At 42.3% G+C, this 14,853-nt stretch overlaps 1 pseudogene; it reads left to right on the top strand.

Moving 5' to 3' along the window:
- The first annotated feature begins 12,626 nt into the window (after positions 1-12,626).
- On the top strand, positions 12,627-14,320 carry LOC131811750 (elongation factor 1-alpha 1-like; annotated as a pseudogene).
- The last annotated feature ends 533 nt before the right edge of the window (positions 14,321-14,853 follow it).

The following is a 14,853-nucleotide window of genomic DNA, read 5'->3' as shown; positions in this document are numbered from 1 at the left end:
GCTCCCAGAGGCTGTAGCACTGGCCACAGTCCATTACCTGGAAAATCAGTCCTTCCAGAAACGTCCCAATCCTCATTCCCAGCAGGAAGCCAGAAATAGCATGACCTTCCAGCAAAACACGAGAGCCCCACCTTTCCTTTCTCATGGATTTTTCCTCAGTGAGTAAGTGATTCAAAAACACATTCCTATTTTACTGGGTCTGGAGGCCACCTGCCCTTACAGAAAAGAAACCCCCGCGAAGGTGCGGCCATACTGTACACTGCTGGCACGGGGCTTTTGTTCTCTGGGTGAGTCTAGAAAATGAGACAGGAAGCCATGGCCTGGGCAAAGACGCCAGAACCAAGTGTGGAGGACCCCTGTGGGAAAGACACAGGCTTGTCCCAGTGGATGCAACTCTTATGTCCATCTTGATCAGCAACAGTAAGACTCTTAAACCCAGGAGGGATATTGGTGCTGAAGAGAGACGCCGTGCCATACGGTTGGTAAGCTGATGCTGGCATGTGAGCACCCTCTTGAATCAGGCCTCAAGAGTCTCCCCACAATGAGAACTGCACATCCCATCTACAATATCCATTGTCAGATTTTCCATACGTGAGCTCATTCAAACATGAGATAAACTGACACAGCGACGTTTCCATCTCAAAGCCGGAAGACCATAACCTGGCATTAGATGGGGCTTCTTAATCTGCTGGATCATGAGGAAGCTTCTCAGATAGGAACTTGGAGGGTCTAGGAGGACACCAAGGGGCTGTCAGTCTCGGGCGGCACTGCTGCTCGGGACTGACTCAGGGAGGTTTGGTCGACTTGGGCAGGGAGAGGGAGTCATGGAACCAGCTAGTTAATAACCATGAACTGGGCTGCTACTGGGTCACCAGCAAAGGAGAGGGGCAGGAGAGAAATGAGGAACAGAGCCTTTCGGCTTTCTGGCAAAGACCGTCAAAGTTGCCGTGAATTGTTCATGATCAGAACTATATCACATTCTGGAAAAGGCAAATCTAGAGAGACAGTAAAAAGATCAGGAGTCTCAGGGAAGTGGGGGGTTGAATAGATGAAACCAGGGGATTAGTAGAGCAGTGAGACTCTTCTGGGTGGTTGATACCAGACATTATATATTTTTTCCAAATTCCAAATTTTTTCTAAAAAAAAACAACAACATAGAATTATACCACACAAAGAGTGCACGTTGATATCAAATATCCACCAATATTGGTCCACTGATAGGAACAAACACACCACATGAAGGTCAGAGGTGAGTAACAAGCAAAACAAGGTAGGGAGGAGGGGAAAGGGCGTAGGAGATCATTCTCCATTACCTGTTCAAGTTTTACGTGAATCTGAAGTGCTTTATAAATTAGATGAGTTATTTATATAATGTTATTAATTTTAATTATTTATTTAATCATTTAATTATTTAAGTAAGTTTATAATTTATAATTTATTATAATTATTTAATTAAACAAATATCTATTTAATTTTTAATTTAATAATTTATAATTTATAAACAAGTTATTATAATATAATTAATTAATTTTATTTATTTGTTTATTTATTTGCTTGATTAATTAAAAATATTTTTAAAAACGGGTTTATTAATTAAAAACTAGTATGTTTCCAGAAGAGATCTATTTCCATTAATGTTCAGCACCAGTTAATATCCAAACATTAACTTGAGACATTGTTTCCTATTAAATGTGAACAAGGCTGAGTTATCTGTCAACCCGTCTTTACTTCCACAGTCATGGTCACAGCACTACTGACTGACTCAGCCAATCACAACTTTCACACATGGAATAAAAAAGCACATGGCTTATCATGTTTATAGCTTTCCATCACGTGTGGTACACCGAACAAACATTCATTTCTTCTCAAATCTGCTGAATGATTAATTTCCACGCTTCCTTCCATTGACTCGTCTGCGGGATGCACCCTGGGGCGCGGCAGGACATTTTTCTGACCCGCTGCCGGCGATGAGGTGCGTTTTTTTCGTAAATGAGGACCGAATTTTCTTTTTGTATCCATCAGCTAAGACTCTGGAAACAAGTTCATAATAAGAGAGCTGTTGACACCTTGGCGGCAGAAGACCACAGCGAAACTAGTGATAACTGCTTCACAGTAGAAGCTTTTGGTCTCTCATGCACCCGCTGAATCAAAGCTGGGCTTAGGAATCCTGTGGTTTGGTGCGCACTTAAAACACCCAGCAGACAGACTGCGTGGGAAATACCCTTCCTTGCATGAAGCGATATAGAAAGTCAGCAGAGCGTCGTAACAGACAGCGCGAGCCCGAGGTCCTGGGTTCAGATGCTATGAGAAGCTGGGAAGGTCGGGCTACCCCTCTGTGCCTCAGTTCTCTGCACTGCGCCATGAATACTTGCATAGAACCTCCTGTTTCCTATTAACAGTAGGATGCTCAAAAATTATTACATACAGGTAAATCCTTAAGAAAATAATTGGTAAGTGCTCTGTGTTTGAGCAGTGGCTGCTTCTGGAGAAGGGGCTTACATGGCCACAGAGCAGGGAGGGTGAGGTTTACTTCTCATCCTGTACAAAGGGAGGATGCATTACAGCTCAGGAATATCTGTTCCCATCTCCTCTGATCCCGTCAGCACTGCGGGGTGGGCTGAGCAGGACCTGTGACGTGTGTTGTATAGTTCACGGCACTGAAATTTAGAGGTATTCAGAAATCCACAACACAGATGAGTGAGGGTTCTGGACCAGGAATGCACCTGGTTCCTGAGGACAGAGATTCCCTGAACTCAGCCCCAAGTCCTTTCAATCATGCCCTTAACTCCTGAACCAAGGGCTTCCCTTCCTTCATTTATCAACTCCTCCTCCCTCAAGGTTCCTATGAGAGAGAGATGATGTCCTAGAAGAAGTATCAGAGCCAAGAAAAGGGTCCGAATCACCATTCACCTTTTCTATCAATCCCTGACCCAAAAATACCCACTATTTTCCCCAAACCAAGCCCTCCAAAGGGCCAGGGAAGCCCAGCTGTGGCCGTCCTCCCCCAGCCTCCTCAGGCAGAGCCTTCCTGGTAACCAGCTAACCCTCAAGGACTAGTGGTCTGCTGGGCTCACTGGCTGACTCAGAACCCAGGCTATTCCAAACCAAATATCGCAGGATAACTCTGCCAAGAACTAGCTTCCCTTTGACTGACCAACCCTGGCTGTCAACCGGAACCCCACCAGTTCTTGCGAATTAACTAGGAAAGTGGCCATTTGGCCTGGTGCTTTGGTGGCTTAATGGATGGATTCCAGGACCCTCAAGGTTTCACTGGCTCTTGGTCTAAGTAAACACCCATGTACCTTGGATGAAGGTCTGGCTGACAGCGGATGTGGGCAGCACTGGCCCTGAGTACAGTACCTTCCCTGTCCTCCTTCTTCCTCCAGTCTCTACAGCTCCTCATCCAACCCTAGGTCCTTCAGTGGCAGGGGACCAAGTCCCATCCTCTCATCGAGAGTCCTTTCCATATCCATAGCCTACGAGCCCACCCCTGGACTCTCCCTGAGGATCACTGGACCCTCACTCTTTCTGCTACCAAATGTTCAGTGCATCAACCTGATAGCACTGTTCCTTCTCACCACTCTCCTAGGCAGACAAGGACAGGGGAGAAGGCTGGTTTTCTCTAGATTCTTTGGGCAGAAGGAGGAGAAGGGAGGGCTGTAGGTAGAGGCATGAAGGGAGGCAGGAAGATGGGGCAAGGGAAAGGGACAGCATGGTTAGTGTTCCTGCACAGGCCAACAGAGCCAGAAACCCAAGGACCTGGTGTCAGAGGGACACAGACCCCGCTGCTGATGAGTGGCCCAAGAGCCATGGAGATGGCCTGACTGTGCCCTGCACAGAGTCCTCCTCTGTCCTGATGTCCTGAGAGCTGGGGACTTGGGAGTAGTGGAGGCAGCAGGTTGGACATGGTACAGATGGGGTCCCAGCACTCATGGAGGGAGGGAGGAAGAGAGGGAGTGAGGGGGATGAGAGGGAGAGGGCCTCTCCTCCATTGGTCCCCTTGGCTCAGGTAGGGAGAGTCCCGGGTCCTGATCAGGGGACCTTGTGTGACCTCCCCTGCTGAGGACACCAGCACAGGCCAGTCACTTTCCTGGCTTCTCTGCCAAACTTTGTCCCCACCTTTAAAACTCTCTCTTCCAGATATCCTGTGACATTGTCACTTTTCCTTCCCTTCCACTAGATGCTGCTCTACGGCCACTGACAACAGCTTGAATTTCTGATTCTGAGATCCTAGTGTGGATGAGGCAGAGAGGCCATCTGCTGAGTCCTCCCCATTCTTCAGAAAGCATGTGGAAATCTGAGGCTTTACCTGGGCTCTTTGACGTTATGGTGACAGTATTGACTCCAATAGCTGTGACTTGAGGAGCACTCAGTGTGTCAGGCTTCTTTCACCCATTAGCTGCATTTTTCCTTTTTTTTTTTTTTCTTTAAAGATTTTATTTACTTATTTATTTATTTGGGAGAGAGAAGAGTGTGTGTGCATGTGCAAGGAGCAGAGGGGGAAAGAATTTCCAGCAGAGTCCTCGTTGAGCTTGGAGCCTGATACGGGGTTCAAAGTCATGACCCTGAGATCATGACCTGAGCTGAAACCAAGAGCCTGAAACTCAATTAACTGGGCCACCCAGGCTCCCTTTCACCAGTTAGCTTCTTCACCGCCCCCAGACCCCTTGGAGTGCGTTCTCACCCTACATACCAGGAAATCAAATCTCAGAGAGATGATGTGACTTGCCCAGAATCATCAGCATGTAACCAGACAAGCTGTTATTTGTCAAACATTTCATTTAAATCCAAAGGCCAGAGACATAGTGTTGTCCCATTGTCCATAGCAGTTGTTAATTCCTGAGCTCCTACTATGAGCTGGACACTGTTTGAGGTTTCAAGAATAGAGAGATGAGTAAAATAGACCCATTCTATGAGCAGTTTGTCATATGTCCGCTCCCCTGAGAACTGTGAGGGCCACACTTGGTTGTCCCATTGCTGTGGAGAGCTCAGCATAGTAGGGCTTCAGTTCATGATAAATAAATGCCAGTTATTAAAAAAATAAAATACTAAAATATTAAAAATATTTTAAAAAGAAAAAGGCACTTAAGACAATGACAGCTAAACTCTTGGACATGGAAAATAAATCGCAAATTTTTCCATGTTTTCCAGCAAATGATCCTGGATCAATTTTATGGATGTAAATCTTTAAGCCAACCTCAAAATCATATCCAAAAATCAGTTTCAGATGGATTAGGGATCTAATTATATAATATAGACCAATAAACTTTTAGAATACAACAGAAGAGAATGTTTTCATGACTTTGGGGGTTGGCACAGATTATGTAACTAGTGTACAACAGTGCTAACCCTGAGGGAAGAAATAGCTATTTTATTTTATTACTTTTTATAATTTTTTATTATGTTAATCACCATACAGTACATCATTAGTTTTTGATGTAGGGTTCCATGATTCATTGTTTATGTATGACAACCAGTGTTCCATGTAATCCGTGCCCTCCTGAGTACCCACCATTGGGAAGGGAAGAAATAGCCATTTTAAAAGGAGGAGCTGGGAGAGGAGCAAGATGGCAGAGGAGTAGCAGACTGAAATATCATCACGTCCCAGGAGTTCAGCTAGACAGCTCTCAAACCATTCTGAACAGCTACAACCGCAACAGGAGATTGAAAAGAAGAAGAGCAGCAATTCTAGGAACAGAAAAGAGACTACTTTCTGGAAGGTAGGACATGCAGAGAAGTGAATCCAAAGCCCCGGGAAGAGAGATCGCAGGGGGAGGGCCCAACTCCGGGCAAGCGGTGAAGCAGCAGAGCACTAATCAGAACTTTTAGAAGTCTGTTCTGTGGAGGGACATTGCTCCAGTGGCTAAGCAGGAGTGGAGCCCTCGCAGGGACAAGGTGGTCTCAGGACCCGTGGAGTTACAGAAAGACTGTGGGTGTCTGAGCATGGCAGACTCCCAGGTTTTGGATTGGGGAAGCCGGCTGCAGACACAGAGCCGAGGAGGGAGCTCCCAGCTTAGGGTTACCTTAAACCATGATCCATGGCACAGTCAGGCCACTGCTCTTTGAGCCGGGACCCCACAGGTGGCAGACCTGGGGAAACTTACCTTCCTCCTCTGGGAGGAGCAGCACAGGCAAGCATCAGGAATCTGCTGGGTTTGCAGACTCCAAACTAGGCCATGTGCCCAAAATAGAAAAGCTTGGTCACAGGCTGGGTGAGCTCGGAGCGTGGCCAGAGACCAGGGAGATGGGAGGGATTGGCTGCTTTTCTCTGAGAGTGCACTGAGGAGTGGGGCCCTGAGCTCTCTGCTACTCCGGGCCTGAGATTGCGAGGCCCCATTTTCATTCCTGTCCTCCAGAGCTCTACAGAAAGCATTCAGGGAACGAAAGCTCCTGAGAGAGCAAACTTGAACAGACTGCTTAGCTTGGCCCCTGGCAAGGGCAGTGCAATTCCACCTCGGGCAAAGACACTGAGAATCACTGCAACAGGCCCCTCCCCCAGATCAGCAAGAATATCCAGCTGAGGCCAAGTTCACCAGTCAGTGAGAACTACAGAATTTCAGAGTGAGGGGAAAGAAATATGTAGAATTCATCGCTTTTCCCCCATGACTCTTTAGACTTTCAAAGTAAAATTTTTTTAATTTTAATTTTTTCTTATTATATTTTTTCTAATTTTTCCTCTTTACTATTTTAACATTTTTAACTATTTTATGTTATCAATAGCTTTTAAAAAATCTCTTTTAATTTTCATATAGTCACATCTTATCCCTTCATTGTATTTAACCTTATTATTTGTGTACATATAGGGTATTTTTTTTCTTTAAAATTCTGGTATATAATTCCTCCTAATAGATCAAAATACACCCTTAATCTAGCACATGGCTTTGTTCTAGTCTCCAGCCTGATAACATTCTCTCATTTTTTCCTTTTTCTTTTTTCAACCAACTTCTTTTCTTATCAATTCCTTTATAAGAATCTTTTTAAATTTTCATCTTTATATTCATATTACATCCCTTCATTGTGTCTGCCCATATTTATTTTTTTTCTATAAAACTTTGGAGGTAGTTTCTTCTAACAGACCAAAATATACAACAAATCAAGTGCATGTTTTTGTTCTATTCACCAATCTTTTATATATACATACATATAATTTTTTCCCCCTTTCCCCCCCCCCTTTCTTCTCAACCTGGTTTTGGGTCTCTTCTGATTTGCTTAGTGTATATCTTTGTGAGGTCATTGCTAACCTTTTAGTATTTTATTCTCCCATTTATCTATTCTCATCTGGATAAAATTACAAGAAAATTTCACAAAAAAACAAAAAACCAGAGGCCATACCAATGTCTAGGGACCTAATCAATATGGACATTGGTAATATGTCAGAACTGGAGCTCAGAATGATGATTATCAAGGTGCTGGCAGGGCTCTAAAAAGGCAGGGAAGATATTAGAGAATCCCTTTCTGGAGAAATAAAATTCTTTTCTGGAGAAATAGAAGAACTAAAGTCTAGCCAAGTTGAAGTCAAAAAAGCTACTAATGAGGTGCAATAAAAAAAATGGAGGCTCCTACTGCAAGGATAAATGAGGCAGATGAGAGAATTAGTGATATAGAAGACCAAATGATGGAGAACAAAGAAGCTGAGCAAAAGAGAGACAAACAACTCTTGGTCCAGTAGTTACTGGACCATGAGTTGAAAATTTGAGAGATAACTGATACCGTAAGATGAAACAATATTAGAATAATTGGGATCCCAGAAGAAGAAGAAAGGAAGAGAGGGGCAGAAGGTATATTGGAACAAATGATAGTAGAGCATTTCTCTCATATGGCAAAGGGAACAAGCATCAAAATCAATGAGGCCCAGAGAACCCCCCTCAAAATCAATAAAAATAGGTCCACACCCCATCATCTAAAAGCAAAACCTACAAGTCTCAGTGACAAAGAGAAAATCCTGAAAGCCGCCCAGGACAAGAAGTCTATAACATCAATGGTGGAGATTATTACATTGGCACCAGATTTATCCACAGAGACCTAGCAGGTCAGAAAGGACTGGCATGATATATTCAGAGCACTAAAGGAGAAAAATATGCAGCCAAGAATACTATATCCAGCTAAGCTGTTACTGAAAATAGGAGAGATAAAAAGTTTCCAGGACAAACAAAAGCTAAAAGAATTTGCAAACACCAAACCAGCCCTACAGGAAATAAAGAGAGAGCCTAAAAGTCATAGGAACAGAGACAATATACAGTAAAAGTCACCTTACAGGCAATACGATGGCACTCAATTCCTATCTTTCAATATTTCCCCTGAATGTAAATGGGCTAAATGCCCCAATCAAAAAACACAGGGTATCAGCATCAACATGCTGTCTACAGAAACTCAATTTAGACCCAAAGACACCTCCAGATTTAAAGTGAGGGGTGGAAAACAATGCTAATGGACATCAAAAGAAAGCTGGGGTGGCAATCCTTATATCAGATTAATTAGATTTTAAGCCATAGACTCTAATAAGAGATGAAGAAGGACACTATATCATACTTCAAGTGTCTGTCCAATAAGAAGAACTAACAGTTTTAATTATCTAAGCCCCAACATGGAAGCTGCCAATTATATAAATCAATTAATAACAAAATCAAAGAAACACATTGACAATAATACAATAATAGTAGGGGACTTTGACACCCCCCCCCCCAGAAATGCACAGATCATCTGAGCAAAAGATCAACAAGGAAAAAGGCCTTAAATGACACTGGACCAGATGGACATCACAGATATATTCTGAACATTCCATCCCAAAGCAACAGAATACACATTCTTCTCGAGTGCACATGGAACATTCTCCAGAATAGATCACATCCCAGGTCACAAATCAGGTCTCAACCAGTACCAAAAGATTGGGATCATTCCCTGCATATTTTCAGACCACAATGCTCTGAAGCTAGAACTCAACCACAAGAGGAATGTTGGAAAGAGCTCAAATACATGGAGGCTAAAGAGCATCCTACTAAAGAATGAATGGGTCCACCAGAAAATTAAAGAACTGAAAAAATTCATGGAAACAAATGAAAATGAAAGTACAACTGTTCAAAATCATTGGGACACAGCAAAAGTGGTCCTGAGAGGAAAGGATATAGCAATACAAGCCTTTCTCAAGAAACAAAAAAGGTCTCAAGTACACAACCTAACCCTACACCTAAATGAGCTGGAGGAAGAACAGCAAAGAAAGCCTAAACCCAGCAGGAGAAGAGAAATCATAATGATCAGAGCAGAAATCGATGAAATAGAAACCAAAAAAGCAGTAGGACAAATCAATGAAACTAAGAGCTGGTTCTTTGAAAGAATTAATAAGATTGAGAAACTCCTGGCCATACTTACCAAAAAGAAAACAGAAAGGACCCAAATCAATAAAATCATGAATGAAAGAGGAGAGATCACAACCAACACCAAAGAAATGCAAACAAGTATAAGAACACATTATGAGCAACTATATGCCAGCACATTTGACAATCTGGTAGAAATGGATGCATTCCTAGAGATGTATAAACTACTCAAACTGAACCAGGAAGAAATAGAAAACCGGAAAAGACGCATAACCAGTAAGGATATCAAAGCAATCATCAAAATCTCCTGACAAACAAGAGCCCAAGGCCAGATGGCTTCCCAGGGGAATTCTACCAAACATCTTAAGAAGAATTAATACCTATTCTCCTAAAACTGTTCCAAAAAATAGAAACAGAAAGAAATCTTCCAAATTCATTTTATGAGGCCAGCATGATCTTGATCCTAAAAGCAAAGATTCCATCAAAAAGGAGAATCACAGACCATTATCCTTGATGAACATGGATGCAGAAATATTTCTTTTCAAGTTTTGAAGTTTTTTAAAAATTTAATTTCTTTTCACTGCAATAGATTTCATTGTTTAGGCACCACACCCTGTGCTCCATGCAATACATGCCCTTCATAATACCCACCACCAGGCTCCCCCAACCTCCCACCCCCTTCCATTCAAAACCCTCAGATTGTTATTCAGAGTCCATGGTCTCTCATGGTTCATCTCCCCCTCCAATTTCCCTCAACTCCCTTCTCCTCTCCATTTCCCCATGTCCTCCATGTTATCACTTAACGGATGCAAAAATTCTTACCAAAATACTAGCCAATAGGATCCAACAGTACATGAAAAAGATTATTCACCACCACCAAGTGGAATTTATTCCTGAGCTCTAAGGTTTGTTCAACATCCACAAGTCAATCAACGTGATACAAAACATTAACAAAAGAAAGAACAAAAACCATATGATTCTCTCAATAGATGCTGAAAATGCATTTGACAAAGTACAGCATTCTTTCTTGATCAAAACTCTTCGAAGTGTAGGGATAGAGGGTGCATACCTTAATATCATCAAAGCCATCTATGAAAATCCCAGAGTGAATACCATTCACTCTCAGTTTTTCCCCTAAGGTCAGGAACACAGCAGGATGTCCACCATTACCACCGCTATTCAACATATAAGTCCTAGCCTCATCAATCAGACCACAAAAAGAAAAGACATCTGAATTGACAAAGAGGAAGTCTAACTCTCACTCTTTGAAGATGATATGATAATTTCTATGGAAAACCCAAAAGACTCCATGCCAGAACCACTAGAACTCATACAGGAATTCAGTAAAGTATCAGGATATAAAATCAATGCACAGAAATCAGTTGCATTTCTATACACCAACAGCAAGACAGAAGAAAGAGAAATTAAGGAGTTGATCCGATTTGCAATTGCACCCAAAGCCATTAGATACCTAGGAATAAACCTAACCAAAGTGGCAAAGAATCTGTACTCAGAAAACTATAAAGTACTCATGAAAGAAATTGCAGAAGACACAAAGAAATGGAAAAACATTCCATGCTCCTAGATTGGAAGAAGAAATGTTATGAAAATGTCTATGATACCTAAAACAACCTACACATTTAATGCAATCCCTATCAAAATATCATCAATTTTTTTCAAAGAAATGGAAAAAATTATCCTAAAATTTATATGGAACCAGAAATGACCCCAAATAGCCAGAGGAATGTTGAAAAAGAAAGCCAAAGTTGGTGGCATCACAATTCCAGACTTCAAACTCTATTACAAAGCTGTAATCATTAAGAGAGTATAGTACTGGCACAAAAACAGATACACATAGATCAAGGGAACAGAACAGAGAGCCCAGAAATGGACCCTCAACTCTATGGTCAACTAATCTTTGAAAAAACAGGAAGGAATGTCCAATGGAAAAAAGACAGTCTCTTCAACAAATGGTGTTGGGAAAATTGGACAGCCACATGCATAAGATTGAAACTGGACCATGTCCTTACACCACACACAAAAATAGACTCAAAATGGATGAAAGATCTCAATTTGAGAAAGGAATCCATCAAAATCCTTGAGGAAAACACAGGTAGCAACCTCTTTAGTCTCAGCCACAGCAACTTCTTCCTGGAAATATTGCCAAAGGCAAGAGAAGCAGGGCCAAAAATGAACTATTGGGACTTCATTGAGATTAAAAGGTTTTGCAGAGCAAAGAAAACAGTTAACAAAACCAAAAGACAACTGGCAAAATGGGAGAAGATATTTGCAAATGACATATCTGAGAAAGGGTTAGTACCCCAAATCCATAAGGAACTTGTCAAACTCAACACTCAAAGAACAAACAATCCAATCAAGAAACGGGCAGAAGAGATTTCTGCAAAGAAGACATCCAGATGGCCAACAGATACATAAAAAAGTGCTCCATATCACTCGGCATCAGGGAAATACAGATCCAAACCACAGTGAGATACCACCTCACACCAATCAGAATGACTAAAATTAACAAGTCAGGAAATGATAGGTGTTGGTGAGGATGCAAAGAAAGGGGAACCCTCCTACACTTTTGTTGGAAATAAAGCTGGTGCAGCCACTCTGGGAAACAGCATGAGGTTCCTCAAAAAGTTGAAAATAGAGCTACCCTATGACCCAGCAATCGCACTCCTGGGTATTTACCCTAAAGATACAAATGTAGTGATCTGAAGGGGCATGTGCACCCACATGTTTATAGCAACAATGTCTACAATAGCCAAACTATGGAAAGAACCTAGATATCCATCACCAGATGAATGGGTAAAGAAGATGTGATATATATATGTACTTATGTATATATCTGTACACTCCATATTAAATTGGATAATAGTCCATATTAAAATGGAATACTATGCAGCTATCAAAAATATGAAATCTTGCCATTTGCAACAATGTGCATGGAACTAGAGGGTATTATGCTGAGCAAATTAAGTCAATCAGAGAAAGACAATTATCATATTATCTCTCTGATATGAGAAATTTGAGAGGCAGGGCAGGGGATAATAGGGAGTAGGGAGGGAAAAAAATGAAACAAGATGGAATCAGGAGGGAGAGAAGCCATAAGAGACTCTTAATCTCATGAAACAAACTGAGGGTTGCTGGGGGGTGGAGGCGAGAGATAGGGTGGCTCGGTTATGTACCTTGGGGAGGATATGTGCTATGGTGAGTGCTGTGAAATGTATAGGCCTGATGATTCACAGACCTGTACCCCTGAGGCAAATAATACTATGTTAAAAAAAAAAAGGGATTTTTCGCAACGGGTTTGCCGCCAGAACACAGGTGTCGTGAAAACCACCGCTCATCCTAAACCAGAATGGGGAAGGAAAATACTCATATCAACATTGTTGTCATCGGACACGTAGATTCGGGCAAGTTTACCACTACTGATCATCTGATCTACAAATGTGGTGGGATCGACAAAAGAACTATCGAAAAATTCGAGAAGGAGGCTGCTGAGATGGGAAAAGGCTCCTTCAAGTATGCCTGGGTCTTGGATAAACTGAAAGCTGAACGTGAACGTAGTATCACCATTGATATCTCCCTGTGGAAATTCGAGACCAGCAAGTATTACGTGACCATCATTGATGCTCCAGGACACAGAGACTTTATCAAAAACATGATTACAGGCACATCCCAGGCTGACTGTGCTGTCCTGATTGTTGCTGCTGGTGTTGGTGAATTTGAAGCCGGTATCTCCAAGAATGGGCAGACCCGTGATCATGCCCTTCTGACTTACACACTGGGTGTAAAACAACTAATTGTTGGTGTTAACAAAATGGATTCCACTGAGCCACCCTACAGCCAGAAGAGATATGAGGAAATCGTTAAGGAAGTCAGCACCTACATTAAGAAAATTGGCTACAACCCCGACACAGTAGCATTTGTGCCAATTTCTGGTTGGAATGGTGACAACATGCTGGAGCCAAGTGCTAATATGCCTTGGTTCAAGGGATGGAAAGTCACCCGTAAAGGTGGGAATGCCAGTGGAACCACACTGCTTGAAGCTCTGGATTGCATTCTGCCACCAACTCGTCCAACTGACAAGCCCTTGCGTCTGCCTCTCCAGGATGTCTACAAAATTGGTGGTATTGGTACTGTCCCTGTGGGCCGAGTGGAGACTGGTGTTCTTAAGCCTGGCATGGTGGTCACTTTTGCTCCAGTCAACGTTACAACTGAAGTCAAGTCTGTTGAAATGCACCATGAAGCTTTGAGTGAGGCTCTTCCTGGGGACAACGTGGGCTTCAATGTCAAGGACGTATCTGTCAAAGATGTTCGTCGTGGCAATGTGGCTGGTGACAGCAAAAATGACCCACCAATGGAAGCAGCTGGCTTCACAGCTCAGGTGATTATCCTGAACCATCCAGGCCAAATTAGTGCTGGATATGCACCTGTGATGGATTGTCACACAGCTCACTTTGCTTGCAAGTTTGCTGAGCTGAAGGAGAAGATAGATCGTCGTTCTGGAAAAAAGCTGGAAGATGGTCCCAAGTTCTTGAAATGAGGTGACGCTGCCATTGTTGATATGGTCCCTGGCAAGCCTATGTGTGTTGAGAGCTTCTCTGACTATCCTCCTCTGGGCCGTTTCGCTGTTCGTGACATGAGACAGACGGTTGCTGTGGGTGTCATCAAAGCAGTGGACAAGAAGGCAGCTGGAGCTGGCAAGGTCACCAAGTCTGCCCAGAAAGCTCAGAAGGCTAAATGAATATTATCCCCAATACCTGCCACCCCAGTCTTAATCAGTGGTGGAAGAACAGTCTCAGAACTGTTTGTGTCAATTGGCCATTTAAGTTTAATAGTAAAAGACTGGTTAATGATAACAATGCATCATAAAACCTTCAGAAGGAAAGGAGAATGTTTTGTGGACCATTTGTTTTTTTGTGTGTGTGTGGCAGTTTTAAGTTATTAGTTTTTAAAATCAGTACTTTTTAATGGAAACAACTTGACCAAAAATCTGTCACAGAATTTTGAGACCCATTGAAACAAAAGTTTAATGAGAAAAAAAAAAAAAAGGATTGCTCATCAATCAATACCATGACATGATAAGCCACCGATGGAAATGCTTTTTGCATACATATATCCAATAAAGGACTTGTGTTGACAAAGAGAGAGAGAAAAAGAAATAGACAAAATTGTGAATATGCACTTCACCAAAAAGAATGTCCATTGTTAAAACTCAAATGAAAATATGTTCAACCTTATCAGTTTTCACTGAAATAAAATTTGACACCCCATGCAACACACACACACACACACACACACACACACACACACACACACACACACCGGAATGTCTAAGTGAAAGTTGTCAACATTCAGTGTTGCTGAGGATTTGCAGGGACTGGAACTGTCCATCAATATCAGAGTATTGGATGATACCTGGCATGATAGCCAGGTAAAGGATGTAAGGGACGGTAGTGGCTTTCAGTGGCAACACAGCATTGGAAATGAACAAAGGACCAGCACATGCAACAATGTGACTGAATCTCAC

This window comes from Mustela lutreola, chromosome 11 (genome assembly GCF_030435805.1).
Source record: "Mustela lutreola isolate mMusLut2 chromosome 11, mMusLut2.pri, whole genome shotgun sequence".
Lineage (NCBI taxonomy): Eukaryota > Metazoa > Chordata > Mammalia > Carnivora > Mustelidae > Mustela > Mustela lutreola.
This window is presented reverse-complemented; position numbering and strand designations above follow the sequence as displayed.